We start from the raw sequence: 9,758 nt of genomic DNA on the forward strand, positions 1-9,758 counted from the left end.
ATAATCAGAGAACCTACAATCGACAGCAAAATTAATGAACTTGGTGATAAACTCACTGCCCTCTATGACAAACATGCACCTGTGCGCACAATCCGTGTAAGAAAATCTCCTGCTCCATGGCTGACAGCTGAATTACGTCAAATGATGACTAATAGGGATGCTGCCCACAGGAGTTTCAAGGCAGATCCGAAACCCGAGCGTTTCGAAGAATACAGAAAGCTACGGAACAGAGTGAAACAATGCATTCGCAATGCTAAAATCAGGCACGCTCGCTCCCTTGTATGCAGCGATCTGACGCCCACGACTCTATGGAAGAATCTCCGTAGCTTGGGGGTCGGAAAGGCAAAATCGGAACCTACTTTTCATGTGTCAGCTAACGAATTAAATGAATTCCTCTCTGCACCTCTGAATACCAGCACGGCTGATAATTACCGTCCACAAGAATCCCCAAACAGGATAAGTAACAACGATACCTTCCATCTAAAACATGTGACAACGAATACGGCAAGAAAAGCAATAATGAGAATCTCTTCTGATGCAATAGGCAACGACAGTATCGGTATAACCATGATTAAGAATGTTGCCGATATCTTAGTACCTGTCTTAACTGACATATTTAATTTTTCCCTCGTGAACGGAATATACCCCACTGCATGGAAAAGAAGCATAATTCGACCCATCCCTAAGATCGAAAACCCGCAACTGCCTAGTGATTACCGACCAATTAGCATACTGCCTGCTGTTTCCAAAGCACTTGAATATATTGTTCATGACCAAATCACTGAACACTTGCATGAATTCAGCCTATATGACAAATTTCAATCCGGTTTCCGTAAACATCACAGCACAAACACTGCTCTAATTAAAGTAATTGATGACCTGAAATGTGCCATCGACAATCGAAAGGCAACAATATTGACGCTACTGGATTTCAGCAAAGCTTTTGACACTGTTAACTTTGACATATTGGCTCTGAGCACTATGGGACTCAACTGCTGTGGTCATAAGTCCCCTAGAACGTAGAACTACTTAAACCTAACTAACCTAAGGACATCACACACATCCATGCCCGAGGCAGGATTCGAACCTGCGACCGTAGCGGTTGTGCGGTTCCAGACTGTAGCGCCTTTAACCGCTCGGCCACTCCGGCCGGCCTTTGACATATTGCTCAGAAAAATGCAACAGCTTAATTTCTCTGATAGTGCAGTGAGATGGTTTGAAAGCTACTTAAAAGACAGACAGCAATGTGTTGCCTGCGTAAATGAAAAATCTTCCTGGAAACATGTTTCCTCGGGAGTGCCACAAGTATCAGTCTTAAGACCACTTTTGTTTTCTTTATATGTCAACGATATTTCGTCGGTTCTGTCCTCTTGTAAATATCATTTCTATGCCGACGACCTCCAGCTCTACCTAAGCGTCAGACCTGAAGACGTAAACACTGCAATCGCTCAGATGAATGATGATCTGTCTTCAGTAGTGACATGGGCGAAAAGCCTGGGGCTTAAACTAAATGCAAAAAAGACGCAAGTAATCTTAATAGCCCATCAGAAATTAATAAGTTCAGATTTCCGCGAACGGCTACCTCCTATTCTGCTCGACGGTACTCCAATACCATATCAGAAAACAGTGAAGAACTTGGGTGTAACTTTGGATGAGCATCTCAACTGGGCGGAGAATACAGTCGCAGTGTGCCGAAAGACGTCTGCTTGTCTCTATGCTCTCAAAACGTTTCGGAACATATTTCCACAGGACTTGAAACACCAGCTCGTGCAAGCACTCGTTCTACCGAACCTTCACTATTGTGATGTGATTCAACAAGGCACGAGTAGTGAAAACAAAAGACGGCTAGAGCTAACCATGAATGCCTGTGTGCGTTACACCTGCAACATTCGCCGATATGATCATGTTAGTGCTTCATACTCCGAGCTAGGGTGGCTGCGGCCGGACAGATTGCGTGACTACCACACTCTATGTCTACTTCACAGACTCCTCGTCGCGCAAGCACGCCAGTACCTTGCTTCAGAGATTAAAAACCTGTCATGCCATCATAATCGAAACACGAGGTCACTCTTATTTGGTATCCTAACTGTGCCCACTCACAAAACAAAAACTTTTGCAAACTCCTTCTCAGTTGCCGCTGTCCGCCTCTGGAACAAACTGCCCCTTAACTTGCGCAAAATTCAATCTCCTGCTGCTTTTAAGAAGAAGTTGAAGCATTTCCTACTATCATCCTCATAAAGTTCTCCACAAAATTAATGTACCAGGCCAATCCTCTCATCTGTCAAATAGCAAAGCTAGCGTCTCCTATCTTGCTCCTGAGATGCCTTCCTCTTCATCTATCTCTATTAGCCAGGCAATCTTCTTTTCCTTTATATTTCCTTAATTATGTTTCATCATGTCTCTCTATTCTTCTCCTCCCTTCACCATGAGTCTCGCTCATACTCCCTGCTGCCAGCACTCCTATCTAAAATTTGTCTCTTCAATAATGTCTAATTATAACAGTACTTATGAGCTACGAATATAAACTCTATATGTATGTATTTCTCCAGGTGTACCTTTCTAATTGTTTATTTCACTTTTTGTACTAGATGTAGTTTAACATGCCTACTAAAACGTATGAATGTAAAATAAGTAGAATGCCTGGTTAGATGTAAGAGAGGGCCTGATGGCCCTAATCTTGCCAGGTTAAATAAATCAATAAATAAATATAAATAAATAAATAAATAATAAAGAGGAGAAATCGAAACTTTGAGCTTTTGCCGATGACTTTTGCCAGAGGCGGCAAAGGACTTGGATGAACAGTTTAACGGAATGGATAGTGTCTTGAACCAAAACGAGGACCATGATATGCAGTTGTACTAAGTCAGACGATACTCGTAGAATTATTTTAGGATGTGAGAGACTTAAAGTGGTAGGCAGCAAATTAACTGTTGATGAACGAAGTAGAGAGGATGTAAAGTGGAGGCTGGCAAGTAGCAAGAAAATCATTTCTGAAAATAGGAATGTGTTAACGTCTCATACCAGTGTTAAGTAGTGGAAAGTCTTTTCTGAAGGTATTTGTCCGCAACATAGTCTTGTACGGAAGCGGGGACGATAAGTAGTTCATACAAGCAGAGAATAGAAGCTTTTGAAATGTGATGCCACTTAAGAATGCTGAAGATTAGATAAGTGCATAAAATAACTAATGAAAAGGTACTGAATCGCAGCGGGGAAAAAAGAAATGTGTAATTCAACTTGTCACAAAGGAAGATACCGGTCAATAGAACACATTCCGAGGCATGAACGAACGGTAAAATTTGTGATGAAAGGAACTAGGAGGAAGGGGGTTGAAAATTGTAGAGGGAGAGCAAGGCGTGAATACAGTACGCACGTTGCTGGCTGCAGTGGTTGTGCAGAGATTACGGTATACTAGTATGGATAGCTGCAGAAACCAGTCTTGGGACTGAAGACCACAACAACACAGTACCAATAACCTTTCATACAATGTCTCATAATTTACGCAGACACAGTGCCGCTGAATACTGAAAAGAATTATATATTATGTCAGTAACTTATTACGAAGTGGGATAGCCCCAAAACAGGATCAACATGTAAACTACTGGCCATTAAAATTGCTACACCAAGAGGAAATGCAGATGATAAACGGGTATTCATTGGACAAACATATTATACTAGAACTGACATATGATTACACTTTCAGCAATTTTGGTGCATAGATCCTGAGAAATCAGTACCCAGAACAACCACATCTGGCCGTAATAACGGCCTTGATACGCCTGGGCATTGAGTCAAACAGAGCTTGGATGGCGTGTACAGGTACAGCTGCCCATGCAGCTTCAACACCATACCACAGTTCATCAAGAGTAGTGACTGACGTATTGTGACGAGATAGTTGCTCGGCTACCATTGACCAGACGTTTTCAATTGGTGAGAGATCTGGAGAATGTGCTAGCCAGGGCAGCAGTCGAACATTTTATATATCCAGAAAGGCCCGTACAGGACCTGCAACATGCGGTCGTGCATTATCCTGCTCAAATGTAGGGTTTCGCAGGGGTCGAATGAAGGGTAGAGCCACGGGTAGTAACACATCTGAAATGTAACGTCCATTGTTCAAAGTGCCTTTAATGCGAACAAGAGGTACCCGAGACGTGTAACCGATGGCACCCCATCACGCCGGGTGACACGCCAGTATGGCCATGACGATACACGCTTCCAATGTGCGTTCACCGCAAACACGGATGCGACCATCATGATGACGTTTCACCATCCGTGCACCCAGGTTCTTCGTCGACTACACCATCGCTCCTGTCTGTGATGCAGCGTCAAGGGTAACCACAGCCATGGTCTCAGAGTTGATAGTCTATGCTGCTGCAAACGTCGTCGAACTGTTCGTGCAGATGGTTGTTGTCTTGCAAACGTCCTCATCTGCTGCACGATGCGTTACAGTCATGCGGATAAGGTGCCTGTCATCTCGACTGCTAGTGATACGAGGCCGTTGGGATCCAGCACGGCGTTCCGTATTACCCTCCTGAACCCACCGATTCCATATTCTGCTAAGAGTCATTGGATCTCGACCAACGCGAGGAGTAGTGTCGCAATACGATACACCGCAATCGCGATAGGCTACAATCCGACCTTTATCAAAGTCGGGAACGTTGTGGTACGCATTTCTCCTCCTTACACGAGGGATCACAACAACATTTCATCAGGCAACGCCGGTCAACTACCGTTTGTGTGTGAGAAATCGGTTGGAAATTTTGCTCATGTGATCACGTTGTAGGTGTCGCCACCGGCTCTAACCTTGTGTGAATGCTATGAATAGCTAATCATTTGCATATCACAGCATCTTCTTCCTGTCGGTTAGATTTCGCGTCTGTAGCACGTCATCTTCGTGGTGTAGCAATTTTAATGGCCAGTAGTGTATATAAACAGACTATACTGATCACCGAGAATATTATGACCACCGACCTACTAACGATAAAAACCGTCCAGGCGATAGCAGCCAGGAATGACTGCTAGTCAGAAGGCACACGCACGGTGTATGTAGTGTCAGTGAGCGGGCTGTCCGTGTGTAGACTGGCGAGTCAAACCGAGGGCAGAATGTGATGCCCTGGACACTCGGCACGAGCATTTCGGAAACTGCACGACTTGTCGGGTGCTCGAAGAGTGCAGTGGTGAGCGTCTTCAATACGTGGCGAAACCACGTCCAGGCGTCGTGAGGTTGGGCGGCCACTCCTCATTACAGATATCGGACGTCATAGGCTGGGCTGGCTGGTAAAACAGGACAGGCGACGAACTGTGGCGGAAATAACACCACACTTTAATGCTGCGCACAGTAAAAGTGTATCTGAACACACAGTGCACCGAACACTCCTAACAATTGGCCTCCGCAACTGACGACCCAAGCATGTGCCAATGTTAACACCACGACATCGGCAACTACGACTGAAATGGGCACGTGACCATCGGCACTGGACGTGGGTGCAGTAGCAGAGCTTTACGTGGTCTGATGAATCCCGATACTTTCTTCATCATGCCGATGGGAGGGCGCCAATCCGTCGTGATCCAGGAGCACAGATCCCTGAACCTGTACTGCGGGGCGGAGACAAGCTGGCGGCTGTTCCATTATGCTCTGACGAACATTCATGTGGGCATCCATGGGTCCAGTGGAGCTCATTCAAGGCACTGTGAAGGTCAAGGAGTATCTTACACTGCTTGGCGACCACGTACACCGCTTCATGTCGATCAGGTTTCCCGACGGCAATGGCGTTTTTCAACAAGATAATGCGCCATGTCACACGTCTTTGATGTGATTGAACGTCACGACAGAGCTCATCGCCCCCTTCCTGGAATTTACGGGAATTAGGTGACTTGTGTGCAGGTGTGGTGCCATCTCCCTCCAACGACCTACCAACGCCTCATGGCTTCCATACCACGATGCGCCGCCGCTGTTACCGTGCAAAAGGTGGACATACCGGCTATTAAGTAGGTAGTGATAATGTTCTGGCTGTTCAGTGTACAGGACATTGCAGCTGCGTGGCTGAGGATACTTGGCACGATGTTAGTGATTTTCTTTCTCATTCCATTCGCGTATTGAGCGAGAAAAAATGAGTACCTGTATGCCTCTGTACGCATTTTAATCTCTCTCGTATTATTCTCGTGACTGCTACGCTATATAATCGGTGGTCGTGTAAGGTAGCAGATATTGCACCTTACATGATGCTAAATCAGTACTAATACACCGAAAATAACTGATAATTGGCCCACCGGTAGGACAGAATGGACACAGAAAAGGAAGCTGTGTGTGTCATGTCAAACTAACTAGATGGCCGCAGAGGCTGTAACACGGCCGGAACCCCTAAGGAAGGTGTTTATCTCATGTCAAACCAACGGGATGGCCGCGGCCGGGCCCCTTCGTCGGCTCGCACTTCAGACCACCAAAGACGTTGGGAGAGGCTGGGCCATCACAACAAGAAGTGGGAAGGAGCTATATCCGAAAGAGAGAGAGACAGTTTCGCGCCACAGTGGAAAAATTTCAGGACGACTGTGATAGGATTGGCGCAGAGCGCGTAGAGATAGATATTAAAAGTTTTGCGGCAACAGTAACCGCGGGAGAATTCTGTGTCGTGGTTGGGTACAAACGGTCACGGATTCATGGTAGTGTGTGTCGTCACTGGCTACCAACGCGCGCGGATCCATGCGGCGAACAACGGCCAGGTTTGCAAAAACTCTGAAGGAGAACTCGGGGGTCGGCAGTGGACTAGAGCAGTCGCGGTGTCTGGCTGCCCTGCTTGGAGAGCGTGGAGAGAAGTAGGCTGGAGAAGTTACCGGCATTGAGTACAGCGGTTACTCTCAAAGTCTCAATAGTGTAGAGCATACGACTCCACACACGTAGCATTATCTGTTCCCCTGAGAAGAGAAACAGATTTGTACTAACTTGTGGTGTTCATATGCAATCTGAAGTGTACCTTTGCTACCGCGCACTTTAGTCGACCAACTACTTTTGGCATTAGTGCAAGTAGCTTGTGTATTGACTCGTGACGGACTCTGCAATTGAACGCTTACGTACAGGAGTTTACGGACGCAAACCACGTCCACGTTGAAGGTTAAACCAAAGCTCGCTCACGGGAAAGACGGCATCATGACGTTGGCATGGCCGGCCGTCGTAATCATCTCGGAGAATTACGGTGATATTAGCAATCATCTGCCAAAGTAGGGAACTGTAATTCTAAATGAGTTCGTATTCCGCTAGCTCTTTGACAGGCGCTCTCTGTCTCTGATCAGGCAGAACATCAGTAGAGTCACTTGCGGGTTCAGTGTTCTCTTAAGTAAAAGAGGATGCATTGTGCCAATGATAGGCTAGTTATGTTAGCGAGTGTATTGGATTGTCAGGCTAGAAATATTGCTCATCCTGTTTTCTGAATAAATCTTAATTTGGTATCATATGCTAATCATGGTATTATTGATTTCGTAGCTAGCAATCACCATATTTTGTTTAATAACTAGAGTGTAATGATAATTTCGATGCAAATGATAGTGGGGGCATAGCCGCGCGTTTAAACAGAGCCGAGTCAGATAGCAACTCATGGTCGACTAAGACTACCAATAGATATTTTTCAATATATCGATAATTTTACAATAAACACCCCGTACGTTGCAGTCGAAGAAAAGTTGTATTTTTTCGAATATTGTCGTCTAAATTTACCCTAAAGCGTTTAGAGAATATTATGTTGCCTCTCTTTAAAGGAGTCCCATGCGTATTCACCGAGCATCACCATATAGACCATCCTAACAGAGCGCCTCTAAATTCCATCGGAGTCTGGTGATAAAGAGTGCAAACACCGGAAGAATTTCTCACTTCAGCTTGCCGCGTAGAATTGTATACTCAGATACACTACACCTTTCTAGAACCCTCTCACGCAAATTTAAGTCTTCCCAAATAGTGATTTCATCTCGCTTCTTAGTATTACCGCTAAATATGCAATTTGGCGTGCTCCACATGTTTACTACTAATCCTGTAATCGCATACTATTGGGTTGTTTCTGTTTGTAAGGATTATCTTGCGTTTAATCGAAGATCTGACCTTGTACATCAGTATCAATTACCTGCCGCTCACTTACATCGCTGGTGCCAGTGACGTGCGGTGTGCTGTAAGACCCAAGCGTGCGATTCTGCAGCCGTAAACCACAACAGTAAAACTATTTTTACTTTGCGCGTGCGTCACGTTCTGAATAATATTACCGTTCAGCCACTCACGAAGGCGCCAGTATGGAAGAAACCCAACGTCAATAGTTTAATTTTACCGAGCGAGGTGGCGCAGTGGTTAGCACACTGGACTCGCATTCGGGAGGACGACGGTTCAATCCCGTCTCCGGCCATCCTTATTTAGGTTTTCCGCGATTTCCCTAAATCGTTTCAGGCAAATGCCGCGATGGTTCCTTTGAAAGGGCACGGCCGATTTCCTTCTCAATCCTTCCCTAAACCGAGCTTCCGCTCCGTCTCTAATGACCTCGTTGTCGACGGGACGTTAAACACTAACCACCACCACAATAGTTTAATTTTACGCAGCTACGCGATCACGTATGTCGAAGAATTTCGTAAAGGTGTTTGTATTAATTGGAACAGGACATCACAAGAACACGAAATCGCGACCATCTGCTCGTTTGAAGCTCGCACGGAGATTAGCAAAACACTTTACTGGGTTGCACTTCTGCGGCGGAAAGTGCTGGAAACGCTGACCGCGAGGGCGGACTTGGCACCGTATCGCGGAGACCCCACGCGTGCTGGCAGGTTCTGCGTGGCTGGTGCGGGCAGTGGCTGAGTGCGACGGAAGCCGTACTGCGTGGCGCGGCGGGCCTACCTGTACCTCATAGCTGCCGCCGAGTCGCCGTCACGCCGGCTGCCCGCTGCTCGGCCGGGACTCCACTGCCGGGGCAGGACGCGACGCCGTGCCGTGGCCGCGGGCAGCCCCGCGGGTCGATAGCCGGGCACAGCGCGCATGCGCGCCCAGCCGCCGGCAGCCCAGCTGGCGTGCGTGACGGGCGGGCAGCCGACGTCGCAGGCGCACCGCTTGGGGCCGCTCACACACATACACACACACACAAGCTCCGATTTATCGGTCGTCCGACCGACAAATTGTTCGTGTCTACACTTGTTCGGCGACCGCCAGAGAGGTTTCACTTGTCAGGCGATCTCTCCACCACCTCACCCAACAACGTGAGCTGTGTGCAGAGCTGTCGTGCCAACGTTAGCACACAGATCGTACAGACCGCGCACGATGTCGTTATATTGAAACGTCAACATCTCCTTCACATCTCCTGGAATGCCGTTCAGTTTATCTGTGCTTTACTTGTAGTATTTGCATTAAAGCGTTCTTTATTACAAAACTGAAGTCTTGCGCAGAATTTGATTGCTCCAATAGATGTGTGAAAGGAAGTACTACGTTGCAAAGATTTAAAAACACACATGGGAGCATAGCTACTTTTCAGTGAATTTACAGGCAGAAAATAAGGCGTGATTTGTTTTATCAAGTAGATGCGGATGGTCTGCTATTTGACTTACATGTCTATAAATATTACGAAGCTAATGATAAGGAGTGTATCGAAAGAACTATGCGATTTAAAAAAAATCAATTATTTGAGATATGTGCGTGCACAACGTACTGTTGGAAAGAACAAACTCTCCAGTTTTACATGGTTCCCGCTAGGTAGCAGCAGTGTGTGTGGGACAACAGAGGGCGTTTTGTGTTCTACGTTTTG

The 9,758-nt window shown here is 46.4% G+C and overlaps 1 protein-coding gene across 1 annotated transcript in view; it reads right to left on the bottom strand.

Annotated features, from left to right (window-relative positions):
* Window positions 1-8,921, bottom strand: part of LOC126101523 (proline-rich protein 36-like) — a 323,227-nt gene extending 314,306 nt beyond the window's left edge. The window contains exon 1 of the mRNA XM_049912165.1: window positions 8,867-8,921. The gene's annotated coding sequence lies outside the window, so the exon portion shown is untranslated. The remainder of the gene's footprint in view (window positions 1-8,866) is intronic.
* Between the last annotated feature and the right edge of the window lie 837 nt (window positions 8,922-9,758).

This window comes from Schistocerca cancellata, chromosome 9 (assembly GCF_023864275.1).
Source record: "Schistocerca cancellata isolate TAMUIC-IGC-003103 chromosome 9, iqSchCanc2.1, whole genome shotgun sequence".
In the NCBI taxonomy this organism is placed as follows: Eukaryota; Metazoa; Arthropoda; class Insecta; order Orthoptera; family Acrididae; genus Schistocerca; species Schistocerca cancellata.